Raw genomic sequence first — 20,246 nt, 5'->3', positions numbered from 1 at the left:
ATATTCCGTAGCTCAAAATATCAAGAGCAGGCCTGGTAGAAGGTATTATACTATTAAAAGCAAATATCAGGACAAAGAAAACAACCAGAGTTGTTCACTGTGGGGGTCAGAAACAGCTTTTTCTAACTGTCAAGAGAAATTCAACTTTGTTTCTCCAGATAGAAACAACTCCAACATGCACAACTTACAACATGTTATTAAAACAAATTTCCAAGAACTGGACCCTGAAGACCAGGCAGATGCTTCAGTAAGTGGATAAGTAAGCCAGAGGGATAGCAGCAGGAGCAAACATATCATGCCAGTTCTATTTTTTTTATGTGTTACTCAGTCTGTAGACATGTATACAGATAAACTGAAAAAAGTCCTCCCATACAAGGGAAACTCCATCAGGTTATCAGTGGATTTTTCATCAGAAACCTTGCAAATCAAAAGAGTATGGAATGATATAATCAAAGTGCTTAAAAAAAAAACAAACCTGAGAGCACCACCACCTGCCAACCCAGAATAATTTAGCCTGCAAATATGTCCTTCAGAAGTTAAGAAGACACAGAGAATTCCCCAAGCAAAAACCAAGGTTTTTCATTACCACTATCTTTCAAGAAAAGCTACAGGGAATTCTTTAAGCTGAAATGAAAGGATACTAATTAGTAACTTGAAAACATAAAAGTGTAAGATTCACTGGTACAAGTAAGTATATCATCAGATTCAGAATGGTGTAATACTATAACAGTGGTGTATAACTCATTTACCTGTAGTACAAAGGTTAAGAAAAAAATATTAAAAATAAGTATAGCTATAATTATTTCTTAGTGGATATATAATATTAAAACATGTGAACTGTGAAATAAAAAACAAAGAATGTTTGTGGGGACAGAGAGTAACAATGTAACAACAAAATCTCAATTTTGTATGAGATTAAAGGTAACCTGTCATAAACTTAAAATAGACTATTATAACTAAAGCATGCTTTATGCAAGCCTCATAGTAACCACAAAGCAAAACCTAGGATAAACAAAGTAAAACAAAACAAATGATAAAACAAAACAAAATATAAAGAGACAGGATTCACAGCATTACACTATAGAAAATTATACAGCAAAGAAGACAGCAAGATAGGAAGTAACAAAGGACCTAAAAAAACAGCAATTAAGACATTAAGATAGCAATAATAAGTCCTTATCTATCAATAATTATGTTAAATGTAAATGGATTAAATTCTCTAATCAAAAACATAAAGTGGCTGAGTGTATTAAAAAAACAAGACCTAACTATATGCTGACTATAAGAAACTTATTTCAGCTTTAAGGCTATACATAAGCTCAAACTGAAGGAATGAACAGGATATCCTATGCAAATAGAAACTGAAAGAGTAAAAATAGCTATACTGATATCAGTCAAAAAGCACTCTAACCCAAAAAGCACAAGAAGAGATAAAGGAAGTAATTTTATAATGGTAAAGGAGTCAATTCATCAACAGGAAATAATAATTATAGATATGTATATATACCCAAAATCAGAGTACCTAAATATATTAAACAAATCTTAACAAACCTGAAGGCAGAATAAATGAGTACAATAATAGTAGGACACTTCATTAACCCACTTTCAACAATGGATAGATTAATCACAGAGAAAAATTGTGAGGAAATACTATTCATGAATCATACTTTAGAGCAAATGGACCTAGGAGACACACAAAATTTCACCCAAAAGCAGCAGCATACACATTCTTCTCAAAACATGGAACATTCTTCTCATGGAACATTCTTTTTTTTTTTAAATTTATTTTTTATTTATTTTCAGCATAACAGTATTCATTATTTTTTTCACCACACCCAGTGCTCCATGCAATCCGTGCCCTCTATAATACCCACCACCTTGTACCCCAACCTCCCCCTAACCACAACCACTTCAAACCCCTCAGATTGTTTTTCAGAGTCCATACTTTCTTCAGGACAGATCATGTTATACCAGAAACAAGTCTTGACAACTTTCCAAATACTAAAATCATTATCAAATATCTTTTCAGGCTATTTATAGTATAAACTAGAAATTAATAATAGGAGAATAGATGAAAAATTCAAAACAGGCAAAAATTAAACAATATACTCTTAAATAACTAATTGGTCAAAGAGGAAGAAACTCAAAAGATAAATTTAAAAATATGTTGAGATAAATGAAAATAGAAACTGCATATCAAAACTTAACAGATGCAATAAAAGCTCATAGTGTTCTATGTTCATAGTGATTAATACTGACATTAAGAAACAAGACAGATCTCAAATAAACAATCTAACTTTCTACCTCAAAGAGCTAGAAAAAGAACAAATGAAGCCCAAAGTTAGAAGGAAGGAAATAGCAAATATCATCAGAAATAAATGAAAGAATAGAAAAATAGAAAAGATCAATGATACTAAGAACTGCTTTTTGAAAATATAAACAGAATTGACAAACCCTTAATTACTCTAGTTTAATTACTAGAGAGTGAAGACTCAAAATCAGAAACCAAAGAGGATACATTACAATTGATAAGAGATAAGAGACTACTGTGAACAATGATATCCCAACAAATTGCATAATCTAGAAGAAATGGGTAATTTCCTAGAAACATACAGATGTCTAAGACTGAATTATGAAGAAATAGAAAATCTGAAAAACCTGTAACTTGTAAGAGGATATAATTAATCATCAGAAGTTTCCCAACAAAGAAAAGCTCAGGACCAGATGGCTTCACTAGTGAATTCTATCAAAAATTTAAATAACAATTAATGCCTATCTTTCTCAAACTCTTCCAAAAAATGGAAGAGGAGGGCACATTTCCAAACTCATTTTAGGAAGCCAGAATTATTCTAATTCCAAAACCAGATGAAGACACTACAACAAAAGAAAAGCACAGGCTACTATCACCAATGCATACAGATGGAAAACTCCTCAAAATAATACACACAAATGATATTCAACAGTACAAAAAAAGGATCATATGCCATGATAAAGTTGGATTTATCCCCAGATGAAAGGATGGTTCAATCAATATAAAAATCAATAAATGCAATGTACCACATTAATGGAAGGAAAGATTAAAAACACATGATCATCCCAACAGATATAGAAAGGACATATGAGGACAACTATATGCAAAACAATGAAATTTATACCATATACAAAAAATAACTCAAAATGAATTATAGACTTAAATGTAAAACCAAAACAAATAAAACTCCCGGAAGAAAACATTAGGGGTAGCTCTTGGACATCAGTCTGAGCAGTATTTTTTTGGGGGGGGAGGGGGTCTCCTCCAGCAAAGGGCAACAAAAGCAAAAACTTAACAAAAGAGACTACATCTAACTAAACAACTTCGCACAGCAAAGAAAACCATTAACAAAATGAAAAGTCAACATACTGAATGGTAGAAAATATCCGCAAATGACAAATAGTTAATAAGGGGTTAATATAAAAAAATATTCCACAAAAGACCTCAAAAAGCCAAAGTAATCTTGAAAATAAAACAAAGCTGAAGGCATCACAATTCCAGACTTCAAGCTACATTACAAAGCTGTAGTCATAAGACAGTGTAGTACTGACACAAAAAAAGACACACAGATCAATGGAACAAAGCAGAAAACCCAGAAATGGATGCATACTATATGATCAACTAATCTTCAACAAAGCAGGAAAGAATATCCAATGGAAAAGAGACAGTGTCTTCAACAAATGAGTGTTGGGAAAACTGGACAGCAACATGCAGAAGAATGAAACTGGACCACTTTCTTACACCATACACAAAAACAAATTCAAAATGGTTGAAAGGCCTAAATATGAGACAGGAAACCATCAAAATCTTAGAGGAGACACAGGCAGCAAGTTCTTTGACATTGTCCATAGTAACTTCTTACTAGCTATATCACCAGAGGCAAGAAAAACAAAAACAAATGTGAACTTACTGGGACTTGAAGATAAAAACTTATGCATAGTGAAGGAAACAATCAGTAAAACTATAAGAAAGCTTACAGAATGGGAGAAGATATTTGCAAATGACTTCTCAGATAAAGAGTTAACATCCAGAATCTATAAAGAACTTATAAGACTCAATACCCCAAAAACAAATAATCTAATCAAGAAATGGGCAGAAGACATGAACAGGCATTTTTCTAAAGAAGACATTGAGATGGCCAACAGACACATGAAAAGATGTTCAACATCACTCATCATTAGGGAAATACAAATCACAACCACAATGAGAGATCATCTCATACCTGTCAGAATGGCTAAAAATTAACAACACAGGAAACAAGAGATGTTGATGAAGATGCAAAGAAAGGGGAACTCTCTTACACAGTTGGTGGGAATGCAAACTTGTACAGCCACTCTGGAAAACAGTATGGAAGTTTCTCAAAAAGTTAAAAATAGAGCTACCCTACAACCTAGCAATTATACTACTAGGTATTTCCCCAAAGGATATAAAAATACTGATTCAAAGGGGCACCTGCATCCTGATGTTTAAAGCATCATTATCAACCATAGCCAAACTATGGAAAGAGCCCAGATGTCCACTGACTGATGGATAAAGAAGATGTGATATTTATATACAATAGAATATTACTCAGCCATAAATTAGAATGAAATCTTGTCATTTGCAACAACATGCACGGAGCTAAAGTGTATTAAGCTAAGTGAACTAAGTCAGTCAGAAAAAGACAAATACCATATGACTTCACTCATATGTGGAATTTAAGAAATAAAACAGATGAACACAAGGGAAGAGGAAAAAAAAAGAGAGGGAAGCAAACCACAGGAGACTTAACTATAGAGAACAAACAGGGTTGCTCTAGAGGAAGTGGGCGGCAGATGGGTTAAATGGATGACGGGGACTAAGGAGGTCACTTGTGATGAGCACCAGGTGTTATATATAAATGATGAATAACTAAATTTTACTCCTGAAGTCAATATTACACTATACATTAACTAACTAGAATTTAAATTAAACAAAACAAAAATCTATAAAGAGCTCACTCAGTTCAATATCAAAAGAAAAAAACAATCCAATTAAAAAATGGGTAGATGACTTAAATACACATTTCTCCAAAAAAACAGATACAGCCAACAGACAAATGAAAAGATGCTCAACATCGCTAACAATTAAGGAAATATAAATCAAAGCCACAATAAGATACCGTCTCATAACTGTCAGAAAGACCAGTAATAAAAAGACAAGAAATGACAAGTGTTGGTGAGGATATGAAGAAAAGGGAGCCCTTGTGCAGTGACTGGGAATGCAAAATGATGCATACACTATGGGAAAAGTATGAAGTTTTATCAAAAAACTAATAATAGAACTACCATATGATCTAGCAATAAGACTTCTGGGTATTTACACTAATTCGAAAAGATACATGCATCCCTATGTTCATTACAGCATTATTTACTATAGCAGGATTTGGAAATGCCCTAAGTGTCCATCAGCGGACAAATGGATAAAGATATAATATACATATACAATGAACTACTAAACCATAAAAGAGTATAAAATTCTGTCATTTGTGACAGCCTAGATGGACCTAGATGATAGTAAGCTAAGTGAAAAATATCAGACAGAGAAAGAAAAATACCAGATGATTTCACTTATATGTGGAATCTAAAAAGCAAAACAAAGCAGAAACAAACTCATAAATAGAGAACAATCCGGTAGTTGCCAGGAGGAATAAATAAAATAAGGGAAGAGAATTAAAAAGTATAATCTTCTAGGAGTGCCTGTGTGGCTCAGTCAATTGAATTTCTGACTCTCGATTCTGACTCAGATCATGATCTCAGGGTTGTTGGGCTCTGCACTAAGCAGGGAGGCAGTTTAAGGTTCTCTCTCTCCATCTCCCACTTCCCCTTCCCACCACGCCCTCTCTCTCTAAAATACATAAATGAATCTTTATAAATAAATAAATAAATAAATAAATGGTGTAAACTTCCAGTTCTAAAATAATAATACATGGGGATACAATTTGCAATATAGGGAATATAGTTAATGATCTGTAACAACTTTGTATGATGACAATTGATAGCTAGATTTATCATGGTGAGCACTTTGTAATATACATAAATGTTGAGTCACTATGTTGTACACTTGAACTAATATAATAGTATATGTCCACTACATTTCAATTAAAAAACAATAACAAAATTCATTACCTTTTTAGGATAAAATCTCAATAAACTAGGTATAGAAGGAATGTACTTCAACACAATGAAGGCCATTATGTCAAGCCCACAGCTAATATCATATTCAGCAGTGAAAAGTTAAATGCTTTTCTTTAAGATCAGGAAAAAGACAAGGATGCCTATCTCCATCGCTTCTATTCAACATTATACTGGAAGTCCTAGTTAGAACAATTAGATAAAAAGAAAAATAAATAGCATCCAAATCAGAAAGGAAGAAGTTAAAAAAAAAAATTTCTCGTTTGCAGATACATTACAGTATATATGGAAAATCTAAAGACTACACCAAGAAAACTACTAGAACTAATCAACTAATTCAGTAAAGACAAAGGATACAAAAGCAACATACTAAAATCAGTTGCATTTCTGCCATTAACAATGAACTGTCCGAAAGAGAAATTAAGAAAGCAAGCTCATTTACAATAACATAAAAAGACAGTAAAATACTTAGGATTAAATTTAACCATGGAGGTAAAATTCCTATATACTGAAAACAATAAGACACTTATAAAAGAAATTGCAAAGATACCAAATAAATGGAAGGATATCCCACATTCTTGGGTTGTATGAACTAATATTTTTTAAGTGTCCATACTACTCAAGCAATCTATAGAGTCAACACAAAAGTAGTATAAAAAACAATCTCCAAATTTGTATGGAACCAGAGAATACTCTGAAAAGCCAAAACTATCTTGAAAAAAAGAAGAAAAAAGCCGGAGGCATCACACTTCCTGATTTCAAAACATATTACAAAGCTATAGCAATTAAAACAGTATGATGATGGCATAAAAACAGACAGGATACTGTTGTATCACAACAGAGACCAACAGGATAGAATAGAAAGTCCAGAAATAAACCCACTCATATATGGTCAACTAATCTTTGGCAAGGGTACCAAGAACACACAATTGAGGAAAGGACAATCTCTTCAATATATGGTGCTGGAAAAATTGGATATCCACATGCAAAAATATGAAACTGGGCTCTATCTTATATCACATATAAAAATTAACTCAAAATGGATTAAAGTCTTAAAAATAAGTCCTGAAACTGTAAAACTCGTAGAATAAAACATAGGGGAAAATCTTGACACAGGTCTATTTTGTATACAACACCAAAAGCACAGGTAAGGAAAGTAAACAAACAATAACAACAAACAAAAATCAAACAAAAAACAAGTGGGACTACATCAAACTGAAAAGCTTCTTCACAGCAAAAAAAACAATCAACAGAATGAAAAGGCAACATACAGGAGGAGGAAAATATTTGAAAACCATCTATTGATAAAGGCTTAATATCTAAGATATGCACAGAACTCACACAAGTCAATAGCAAAAAAAAAAACATAACACTTACACACTGATAATAAAATGGGCAAAGGACCTGAATAGACAGTTGGCCAAAGGTACATGGAAATGTGCTAATTGTCAGGCAAAGGGCAGTCAAAAGCACAATATCGCCCCACACCTGTCAGAATGGGTATTATCAAAAAGAGAAGAGATAACAAGTGCTGATAAGGATATGGAGAAAAGGAAACCCTCACACACTGTTGGTGGGAATGTAAATTGGTACAACCATTATGGAAAACAGTATGGAGGTTTCTCAAAATATTAAAAATAGAACTACTATATGACCCAGAAATCCCACCTCTGGATATACATCTGAAGGAAATGAAATCAGTATCTCAAAGAGGTATCTGCACTTTCATGTTCACTACAGCACTACTGAGAATAGCCAACATACAGAAATATGGAACCTCTATGTCCATTGATGGATGAATGGTTAAAGAAAATATGGTTAGATTTAGATAATGGAATATTATCTAGCCATAAAAAGTTGGGCATCCTGCCATCTGCAACATGATTGAACTTAAAAACCATTATCCTAAGTGAAAAGCCAGAGAAAAACAAACACTGTATGGTATCATTCATATGTAGATATCTAAAAAAAATTAAAGTTGAGCTCATAGAAAGTAGAATGGTGGTTGCCAGTAGCTGTGGGGTAGGGAAATTGGGGTAATGTTAGTCAAAGGGTACAAGCTTTCAGTAATAAGGTGAGTAAGTTCTGAGGACCTAATGTATGCCATGACAACTATGATTAGTATTGTATACTTGTAATTTGCTAAGAGAACAGATCTTAAGCATTCTACCTTCAAACACATGCAAAAGGATAGCTGTGTGAGGGGAAGGATTGTTGATTAATTTGATTGTGGTAAATATTTCACAATGTATATGTATATGTATATACATATCAAATCATCATGTTGTATATTTTAAGTTTATACAACTCTTTTTGTCAATTATATTCTAATAAAGCTGGAAAAAAATTCTTGTTCTAGTCTGGAAAGGAATAGTAAAATTAATAATCATTCATGATATTAAGTTGGCTTTGGCTAATGGTATGGTATATAATTATGGACATTTGGTTATATATGTGTCCTTAATAACTGATGTTTTTGTTAATGTTTTGCTAATGTCTTGATGAAGATTTTTAAATTGTCCTTTTATCTAGGCATTAAAAGAGGTGAAATTTCCAAAATTTGAAAAGTACTTGATTTTTAAAAATACATCTTAATACATCTTAATACTTGTATTTTAAAATACATCTTAATACACATACTTATAAAGGCTACTATGTAGATAACCCAAACTTTATTAATTTCAAAATTATATTAATATCCTAAAGGTATTCTTATCTAAAAATTCAATTTATTTTATAAACAAGAAATGACTGCAAGCACACAGACAATATTCAAAATTATAAAAGAATACCTATCTTGAGATTTGTGCTTGAATAACCAACAAGCTTGTTAAATTAGAATAATCAGGGATTAGTGAACACAGAATTAAAGTCCTAATTTCTAGACGAGTATCTGAGAACTGAAAATTTAATTTACTGCTAGCTATGTACAGAGTACTTTATTCAGGAGATTCCAAATGTTTAAATTAATCTAATTAATTTTTCAGGAGACTTTTAAAACTCAGAAAAAATAATGGGAACTGGTGCAGTAACTTACTAAATATTTGCCAAACACCAGTAACTAAAAGAGCAGTTCACAAAGACTCTGCCTCTTAAAAGGAAGAGAAATGCAACACCTTCCTAGATATCAGTTTCACATCTATTCATAGAATGTACAGAGACATCCAGGGAATCAATTAGCCAAGAGAAGAAGTAATAAAACTCAGTAATAAACTACCAAAGCAAAGCTTTGATGGTTTCAATCAAAATAAGGAAGGTTACAACAGTTACAAAATCAAAGCACCAGGAAAACTGTAAGATGAAGGTACTTAAATCAGGTCCCCAACTTTAGGTAGTTCCGCAACTAAATAGATGACTATATTCTATTTTTAAAGATCTCCTGAGATAGAAATTACATATCCCTTCTCAGCGGATTTTAAGTCATGCCTCCTGCTCTGTTGAAATTGTCCTGTTTATCATTACCCCTCATTCTTAGCCAAGCCAGACATCAGACCCTTCCTAAGCTGATCCATGTGGGATCACTGATCATTTATATTCATGCTGGAGTTGCTGAGATAGGGGTGGCAAACTGGTTTCAACCAACATGCCAACCCCAATCAGTTCATAGTGAGACCTGTACACTCTTGCGGAGGACTGTGAAGCCAAAGGCTACTAACGAGAGAGAGCTGCCATGGCGGCTTTAAAGTGTCAGCAGGGCACCTGATGACAGCTGCTATATAACCACTTGCCCAAAGACAGCAAAGCAAGAGGTCTTCAGTGCTGGTGAAGCTGCCCCCCCCCCCTTTTTTTTTGAAATTTTCTGATTTTAATATTAGTCTGACATAGCGTTAGTAACCATGCTGCACTGAACATGTAATGGTACAATCTGAATCATGATTTGTTAAATATTATACCCCACACCCCCAGAATACTTAAGCTGGTCATAAAGTTAACTGTGTAAGTAAGTACATAAGCATAATCAGTTACAGACAGCCTCTTGTATAAATTGCTGTTTAGCAATACACAAACTGCCTCAAAGATGTATGCTTACAGGTAGACATTCAGTTATATCAATAAAACAGCATGTCCTGAAAGTATGGGCACATTTTAAAACATTTTAAGACAATTCTGTTAACCATAATAGTCCCACAGTATGACTGAGTAATAAGAACCACCTACTTTAAAAGCAAAAAATTTAATCAGTATAGTGCATGATTGATTCAACATAGTTCCCAGGGAACAGACCTCCATAGCTTCCCTTGGCTCCCGGGTGGGGCAGAGTGGGTTGTGCAAGTCTCACTCCACCAGGATGGTCAGTGGCAGAAGTAGGTGGCAGCCATGGCCAGAATGTTTTCACTTCACTCTGCTGTGAGCACAGTAGGCTCCAGGACAGAGCTCCAGGAATCTGAGGAATTGGGCCAAGTCCCTGGAAGTGTCAACTTCATTACCTCACCTGGCAACATAGCATCATTTTCTCTTGTTCTGTATCAGTGGTTTCCCATGAGAAGCTCCATAAGCTATACACACACACACACACACACACACACACAAAGTTCAGAACCACTAACCACCCCCCTACCTGAGAAAATAACATGACAAAAAAAATTAACTGAATTCAATAGCACTCCTATGTGATTCTAGATTTTACTATCCAAACTACATCTATATATACTGGAAAAACTGTAGCATATGCATATGTAAGGTATAATGCCACTTTAGACAATTATTGGTAGACACGGATTTGAAGATTCCAAACCATACTCTAGAATCCTCTAGGGCTGCGTGGCTCCCAGCTCAGAAAAATGACATTGTGTGCGCTGGACCCTAGAAGGAAGAGGGTTAGGGGCCTCATTGACAACAAGCCTTTAGAAACAAAACTGACAAATGTTAGGCTTCTTTTGTGTCTTCCCTCAGGAAGAAAGAACTTTCACTTTCTCTTTTTAGATTATATTCTTATTTAATCATTTTCACTGCTTTTCTTTTCATACACTCAACTTTTCTAATTCCCTCTATAGTGGGGAAATTAAAATTAGACATAATAATCTAATCTAAAGCATAGTGCTAGAGTCCTGTGTTGTTATGGGCAATTGCCTAGCCAACCAGCTCACTCTCTCAAATATCTGGGTTAGCAAAGTTTATCTTTCTACCAGGATTTCCTTTGCTCAGACATACACAAAGCCCACCGACCTAAGGTCCTTAGAGATCTAAAGATTCAAAGTTACTTTTTTTTAATTTTCTCATTTCCCTGACTTTACTCAGTGGTACGTTCACAGTGGGGATAGAGGTAGAGACACCAAGACTGGGCCTGATCTGTCCTGGAGTGCTGCGGGCAGCAAACACCATGCAATACAGACAGGAGGGGGCTCAGGGGGAGCTTAGTGGCTCCAGCAGAAACCTGTGTACCAGGGAGGAGGCAGTGAGTACCTAGGTCCCCCATCCCCCTAATACTGGGCTGAGGTTGAGGGGTGGGGTGGGGGGCACAAAGTGTCTTCTCCAGAAGGGCCAAGTGGCCAAGTCCTTACCCAGGGCATAAGCCCACAGGGAAGGCTGTGGGACACCCTGGATGTAGAGCTGTGCTACTCTCCCTTTTCCCTTCTGGTGAAGGAAAGGAAGGTTCTGGGCTAGGCCAAGAAGCTTCCTGTCCTGCCCCTTCTTGTCCTCCACCAATCAGAATGGTGAGGTCTGCTTGATAATGAAGCCTTGCTTTTCAAGTATCTTCATGATGGTGGCAATGTTCTTACAATCATCAGTGCCTGTGTGTTTCAGGCTGATGCCCTTGTTCATATCTAGAAGTCCATTACTGGGCCGGCAGCCCATGGTGAAGCTGTAAGCCTTTTTCAGATCAACCCACTGCTTGAAGTAATCTGCCACTGGCAAACCCAAATACTAGCACTGGCCCAGGAGCAAGACTTTCAGGCCCCAGTCTCCAGAGGAGACAAAAATTGACCTGATGTTTAGATGACCCTCTCCCAACACTTGCCAACCATCCACCATGACTTGAATAATCCCAATGAGCTCTTGACAGAACAGATGTATTCTGTGCTGGACATGATTCACGTGCTGTGTAGGTACTCTGGGCTGGACATGATCAATCTTCATGGTTTGACCATTTAACTTCAGGATGGGGAGCACGAGGATTTCCTCCGTGCACTCTGACCCTGGCCAATGCAACCTACTTTTTTTTGTTAATACAACATATGTTTAATGCTGGCTGCACTGTTTTAAATTCATGAAGATGAAACCTACTCTTCTTTACTAAATAAAGGTGCACAAAAGTGGACTAACAGAGTTTTGAGGTCTTGCTCCTGGTATGGCAAGGGAAATCAGACTGGAAGAATAAGAGTGTATTTAATTCCAGACAAAAGACGGCCACCAGGCTTTTTAATATTTTATTTGCAATATAAGTAAGATCCTCTGAGATATTTTAGCATGAAAATTCATTGTAGATGTAAAAAATGTCATTATCATGATAATAATACAAGTGCAGTCAGAAAGAAAAGGAAGCATAACCACTGTCGATGGTGATAATTTCAATTACCAGGTGAAAGCAGTATAAATGGATAAAATGTGATTTTTTTAGAACAGAAACCAATTCAGTGAACTCCTGAACCATCCTGCTATTTGCTGAAAACTGACATGAAGTAATTATTTTAAACATATTTATTTATACATATTTATTTAAAACATATTTATGTCCTATAAGGCAGGTAAATGTCTTTATCATTTTTGTTGTTTTAATTTGATCTCTAATCAAGCTTTTACTCAATACAAGTTTTCTGGGCATCTGGGTGGCTCAATAGATTAAAGCCTCTGCCTCTGGCAGGTCATGATTCAAGGGTCCTGGGATCAAGTCCTGCATCGGGCTCCCTGCTCAGTGGGGAGTCTGTTTCTCCCTCTGCCTCTCTCTCTCTCTGTCTTTGTCTCTCATGAATAAATAAAACCTTTTTAAAAAATACAAGTTTATTATTTTTTTAATCAGTATAGAGCTCTATGTTGTTTCTGTCAAATGGTTAAATACAAACTAGCATAGGTGACCAAATGGAAGATGAAAACAGTTTTTCTGTACAGAAGTCTTAGAGCTAATAAATGATAAAAATATGATAGAAATACAAGATTTGGAACTCCTAAGGGATCTGAGCACTGACCATTAACTGCTCATATTAAAAGAGAGAGAATCAGACAATCTGATGATAGAACACAATACTACCTATGAAGCATCTTGACAAAAAACAAATGAAAAAACTCCAAGTCTGAATTTGGTCAAGCTGCTAGATTCTACTCATTTGCAGAAAAATCAACAGAGGGATGCCTGGGTGGCTCAGTTGGTTAAGCAGCTGCCTTTGGCTCAGGTCATGATCCCAATGTTCTGGGATCAAGTCCCACATCAGGTTCCTAGCTTGGCAGGAAGCCTGCTTCTCCCTCTGCCTCTGCCTGCCGCTCTGCCTGTGCTCGCTCGTGCTGTCTCTCTCACTCTGACAAGTAAATAAAATCTTAAAAAAAAAAAAAAAAGAAAAATCAACAGAATGAAAAAAGCTGTTAAACCCCATCCAGGAAGACAGTTAGCAAAATTTAGAGCATGTAGAAACTGAAACAACCAGTCCAGTTTTCCTACAATTAAATTGCAGGGGAAAACAAGGGAGAAAAAGAAAAGTGGGGATAGGTAAGAAGGACCATGAATTATATTGTAAAATAATTAGAAATTGTATTAAGGAAGTATTGATAGTTGTTTAGGTATTATATCTGTATTGTGATTATGTTTTTAAACAGAGTTCTTTCTTTTATAAAGTCAGAAAATAGGCAGAAGACATGAACAGACACTTCTCCAAAGAAGACAAATGGCTCAGAGACACATGAAAAAATGTTCATCATTAGCCATCAGGGAGATTCAAATCAAGACCACACTGAGATAACAGTTAGAATGGCCAAAATTAGTAAGACAGTAAACAAGTGATGGAGAGTATGTGGAGAAAGGGGAACCCTCTTACACTGTCAGTGGGATGCAAGCTGGGGAGCCACTTTGGAAATCAGTGTGGAAACTCCTTAAGAAATTAAAAATAGAGCTTCCCTATGACCTGTAATTGCGCTACTGGGTATTTACCCCAAAGATACAGATGTAGCGAAAAGAAAGCTCATCCATACCCCAATGTTCATAGCAGCAATGGCCACAATCGCCAAACTGTGGAAAGAGCCAAGATGCCCTTCAACAGACAAAAAGATAAAGAAGATATGGTCCATATATACAATGGAATATTACGCCTCCATCAGAAAGGATGAAAACCCACTTTTATATCAAAATGGACGGGACTGGAGATAATGCTGAGTGAAGTAAGTCAAGCAGAGAGAGCCAATTATTGTGGTTTTTACTTGTAGAGCATAAGCAATAACATGGAGGACATTAGGAGAAGGAAAGGAAAAGTGAATTGAGGGAAATCAGAGGGGGAGATAGAGCAGGAGAGACTCTGGAGTCTGAGAAACTAACTGAGAGTTTTGGAGGGAAAGGGGGTGGAGGGATGGGTGAGCCTGGTGGTGGGTATTAAGGAGGGCATGTATTGCATGGAGCACTGGGTGTGGTGCATAAACAGTGAGTCTCGGATGGCTGAAAAAATTAAATTAAAAAAATTAAAAACTAAAAAAAACATGATAAATATATTTGACATACAATGTCTGGAATTTTCTTCATAATCTAGTTGTTGAGGAGTAGGAGGAATATAGATGATACCAGTTTGACCAGGAGTTGATAACTGTTGAGACTGGATGATAGATTTATGGGTTTCATTATAATATTCTCTTTAATTCTAATTTCACAAATTCCCATATATATTAGTTTGCTAGGGCTTCCAATAACAACAACAAAATCCAGACTGGGTGGTGTAAATGATGGAAATTTATTTCCTCACATCATCTTTTCTCTGCAGACACCCATCCACAGACTCTGTCCAAATTTCCTCTCCTTATAAGGACACTAGTCAGACTGGATTAGGGCTCACTCTATGGCCTTTTTTTTTTTTTCAAGATTTTTATTTATTTGACAGAGATCACAAGTAGGCAGAGAGACAGGCAGAGAGAGGAAGGGGAGTAGGCTCCCCGCTGAGCAGGGAGCCCGATGCAGGGCTCAATCCCAGGACCCCAGGATCATGACCTGAGCTAAAGGCAGAGGGCTTAAGGCAGAGGGGAGCCATCCAGGCACCCCTCTAATGGCCTCATTTTAACTTAATCACCTTTTCAAAGGCCCCAAATACAGTCAGATCCTGAAGTATTAGGGGTTTGGACTAAAACATAAGAATTCTGGTGAAACAATGCAGTCCATTAATACCAAAATGAAAAATTTCAAAATGAAACATAACATATAAGAAGCACCTGGATGGCTCATTAAGTGTCTGACTTCTGCTCAGGTCATTATCTCAGGGTCCTGGAATGGAGCCTTCGGTCAGGGCTCCATGCTGAGTGGAGAGTCTGCTTCTCTGTCTGTCTCTGTCCTCCCCCCCACCCCCAGCTAATGCTCTCTTTCCCTCCGCCTTATATAAATAAATAAACTCTTTAAAAATAACATATAATATTGAAAATATATTTTTTAGAGACACCTGGGTGGCTCAGTGGGTTAAGCCTCTGCCTTCAGCTCAGGTCATTATCTCAGGGTCCTAAAATCAAGCCCCGCATCAGGCTCTCTGCTCAGCGGGGAGCCTGCTTCCCCCCACCCCCCCGCCTGCCTCTCTGCCTACTTGTGATATCTCTGTCAAATAAATAAATAAAATCTAAAACTATATATATATATATATATATATATATAAAATGAAATAGAATACATAAAATCTGTACCTTGAAAAACTGAATTAAAAAAGAGATACAAATTATTATTATTTTTTTATTTTCAGTGTAACAGTATTCATTGTTTTTGCACCACACCCAGTGCTCCATGCAATCTGTGCCCTCTCCAATACCTACCACCTGGTTCCCCCAACCTCCCACCCCTCCACCCCTTCAAACCCCTCAGACTGTTTTTCAGAGTCCATAGTCTCTCGTGGTTCACCTCTCCTTCCAAGTTCCCTCAACTCCCTTCTTCTCTCTAACTCTTTGACTTACATCTCCAAATAAACTTGACTCATAGTCCCTTTTAATATTTATATAGACCTCCTCACTCAACATGTATCCCTAGCAGAGATGTCCCATTTCATTCTTCTTGTAGTGCTTTTCTGAGATCTTATAGATGGAAACATATCATAAGAGAAACAATATTTGTCGCTGAGTAGCTAATTATAGCTATTAGTGTTATGGATTGAGTGTTTGCAACCCCACTAAATTCATATGTTGAAATTTAATCCCCAGGGTGATGGTATTTGGCTGTGGGGTCCTTGGGAGGTAATTAGGTCATGTGAGTGGAACCCTCATGATGGGATTAGTGCCCTTACAAGAGCCCAGAGAGTGAGCAAGCTCTCTTTTTACCAGGTGAGAATATAAGAAGGCAGCAGTCTGCAAATTAGAAGACAGCTCCCACCAGAATCCAACCATACTGGGACCCTGATCTTGGACTTCCAGCCTCCAGAACTGTGAGAAATATATTCATGCTGTTTGTTAGCCACCAGATTATAGTATTTTGTTATAGCAGCCCAACCTAAGATGTAAAGCATTATCTATTTTTTTTAAACTATTCCATCTAACAAATACTATCTCTCACTCTCAAAATTATACACAAACTGAGACACTGATGTAAGCGAAATGACAGCCTAACTAGGAAGATTTGTAATTGATTAATATATTTATCCAATCTAATAAATATCCAGTATATTCTCTCTCAGTGGATGTCAACAGTGGAGGGCCACGTGCTTGATTTTTCTCTCCTTTGCAGCAGGATTTATAAGAAATTATAGAGAAAATACTAGCCAAATTTATCTGGAAAAATGGCATATCAGTTAGAAGTCAACAAGAGATTCCTGAAAGTATGGGCCTAATAAGGTGATAGCATTTAATAGGACTAAATGTAGGATTCTAATCTAGGGTCCAAAAACACTGGAAAAAAAAAAAAAGATGAGATGTATGGGTTAACAAGAATACATAAAAAATTTTATTAAGAATTTTAATTGGCAATAAAGACACTGAAAGCCAATAATGTGCTTACTGAGAGTTAATACATCAGGCTTCAATAGTAGAATTACAACAACTTAAGAAGAAAGAGATGATCCCATTTTATTCGAGGCTGGGTTTCCTCTGAAATTTTTGTTTTTACATGACCAGCACACTTCATAAAATATAACATTAAAATGGTGAATATATTTAACCCTCATCAAATGAAAAATAGCAACAGAACTTGGAAATGTTATGATAAAATAAAGCTGAAAAGAGAAAGATTGTCCTCAAATACCTGTCATTTAGAAAGGCTTTATTTAGGCCTATCCTTCATGGTCCCAAGAGGGAAAAATTTTGTTGATCTGGCTAAGGACTCCTCATCCTTCAGGAAACATCACTTCCTCATGGAGGCCTCTCTGGCTCCAGAGCACTGGCTTCTTCTCTGTTGGGCACAAATCCTACTTCTAATTGTCAAATCATGTTAGCCTTGCTAGACTGCAGACTCCCAGAGAGGTTGGACTGGTCTGATCTGTTAGTCCTCTAACACTCTGTGCCTACCACAGGTAAATGAATGTAACAACATCTGAGGAACAGATGTGACTCTGCTATGAAAATGTAATTTTTTAATACAATTGTGTAGAGATTCATGGGCTGCCTCAGGAAGTAGCAATTTTTCTCTCACAAGAAACCCTCACCCAGGCTTAAAATGGTGGTCCACTTGCCTGGGGCAGGAGTGGGTGAGGTAGAGGAGATTAAAGCATCAGGGGGGTGACCAGCTTATACGATTTTTAGCTTCCTTGCCCCTCTGCAGCCCTCTTGTTTGAGTTCTGCTAGGAGAGGTCGCGTTTATTATGTCCCAGGTTTCCCTTAGCACATCAGCTGTATTCTGTCTGATCCATTTTAGAAAAGTTTTAGTGATAAATTTCTGTGTAATTGCTTCCTTTCAAATCCAAATTTCACTTGATGGTTTTCTATCTTTTCCTTCCCCTTCTCTCCCTACTCCAAAAAGCTGATGATCAATACCTCTATTTCACTGTAAGGATGCATAAAGCTTCAGGAAATATGTAGCAGACAGTGAGGTGAGGTCAGACTAAAGACAAGAGAAATATTTTTGAGGTTCTTAGCATCAACTGTGCCAAACATAAATGCAGATTTGATAAATGACACAAAGTCATTACCTCTCCATTTCCCTTTCTGTGGATTTGATTTTTACAAGGCCTCAATTTTCCATAAAAACAGACCAAATTTATAGCAAATACAGAGACTACATCTTTTATTTATAAAGTAAAAATCTACCCAAATACTTTTCATTAAAACTATGTGCCCTATAATACTGGCTTTTAGAGTATTAGGAAGCATTAGATAACTTTGGTTATTCCTCTGGGAATTAATACACAAAGAACTTGAAAGCCCATCTCCTCAGCACAGTTCCCGAGACTACCAATTCTGACCTTGATTACTTGATTCAGTTCAATAAGAAGTTTTGAGATGAGGCTGTCATGTAAACACACACACATGCTCGCTCTCATTTCTCCACTCACTGACGTCCTTCTTGAGGAATACCTTTTATAAAAGTACCCCCAGCCAGGAATCAATTCCTAGGCAATTATGAAATTAGGAAAACAATATGGCATTAATAATTAAAATACAAACCTAACAGGTTTTTTTTTTTTTTGCTTTAAATATTTTTTGGGGGGAAAGGACACCATATTTCTACTCAATTAAGAGAAACATTTTTGGGGCACCTCAGTGGCTCAGTCGTTATATATCTGCTTCAGCTCACGGCACAATCTAGGGCCCTGGGATCGAGTTCAGCCTTGGGCTCCCTGCTCAGCGGAAGCCTGCTTCTCCCTCTCCCTCTCCCCCTGCTTGTGTTCCCTCTCTCACTGTGCTTTCATCAAATAAATAAATAAAATTTTTAAAAAGAAAAAGAAACATTTTTATAACCTTGAGTTTTTTTAAATTTTCTTTACATTTATCAAACCACAATTCATAGGGAATGGGTTCTAGCAGTTCAGGCTCCTTTCCATCAGTTCTCACAAAGTGTGCTTCTCTGGCTGGAGCATACTGGTGTTTCCATTGACCCCAAGTTCCTTTTTCTTTGGCTTCCTTCTTTTCCTAATCATTTTCCTTTAAAGGCTTCAGGAAGCTATTTCGGCTCCTTGAGTGTTCAATATGCTCAATGCACACATTAATTCTCTTGGCAAGAATCTTGCCTTTAACTTGTTTACAACCATGCCAACAGCATGCTGAGTAACCTTATAGATTCTTTCAGTGTTGCCATGGTAACATTCGTGGGGCATTCTTCTTTGAATAGTGCCCATTCCTCTGAGATCCCCAATATCATATTTCTTATAGATTTGAATGTATGTGGCCAAAGGAACACCACCATGTTTTCTACAACGCCTAGAGAACACAGCGGGTACTTCTCCTCTTTCTCTTTGTGTTGGTCATTTTGGCGATTTACTAGAAGATGACAGTTCTGGACAAAAGGCCAAACCTAACTTACTTTTGAATCCCAGTACATCCACTGAGAAGTTTCTGAAAAAAATTAGGTTGGGATAGGGCTGGGGAGTTACACAGAGGGGAGGAAGCAGACAAGGGTGGAAAGTTCAGTTGTTAGGAGGGCAAACCCACCAGGAAAAGGGGCTTCAAGAGAGCTCTCCCCAGAACAGAACTCACTAAGACTGTTCTGGGGAAGTTGGGCCAGATGGAGATGGATCCTATCACCTTTAAGTTTCATGCCTCTTTCTGAGGTTATTCCTTATTGCAAGGATGAACAAGACAAGGAAGAGATTACAGAGAAAACATGAGAATGGAGAAGGCACGCAGCTTTCAAAGGCTTAATGTTTTTTCTTTTGTACTATGTCATGCTAGCATTTCAAGACAAGAAAGTAAATCCTTGATTTAGATCTTCTTCTGATAATCCTCTGCTTTCTACAGCTTTAAGCATGACCTGCCAAATAAGGTACTCACTCCTACATTTAGTATAACTTCAGACATGTCTATGAGAAAAAAATACA

The 20,246-nt window shown here is 36.6% G+C and overlaps 1 protein-coding gene and 1 pseudogene across 1 annotated transcript in view; both read right to left on the bottom strand.

Moving 5' to 3' along the window:
• MORC1 (MORC family CW-type zinc finger 1) overlaps positions 1-20,246 on the bottom strand; it is a 181,096-nt gene that overhangs the window by 81,184 nt on the left and 79,666 nt on the right. The gene's annotated exons all lie outside the window — the stretch shown is intronic.
• On the bottom strand, positions 19,177-19,677 carry LOC116594366 (annotated as a pseudogene).

Source organism: Mustela erminea, chromosome 1, assembly GCF_009829155.1.
Source record: "Mustela erminea isolate mMusErm1 chromosome 1, mMusErm1.Pri, whole genome shotgun sequence".
NCBI lineage: Eukaryota > Metazoa > Chordata > Mammalia > Carnivora > Mustelidae > Mustela > Mustela erminea.
This window is presented reverse-complemented; position numbering and strand designations above follow the sequence as displayed.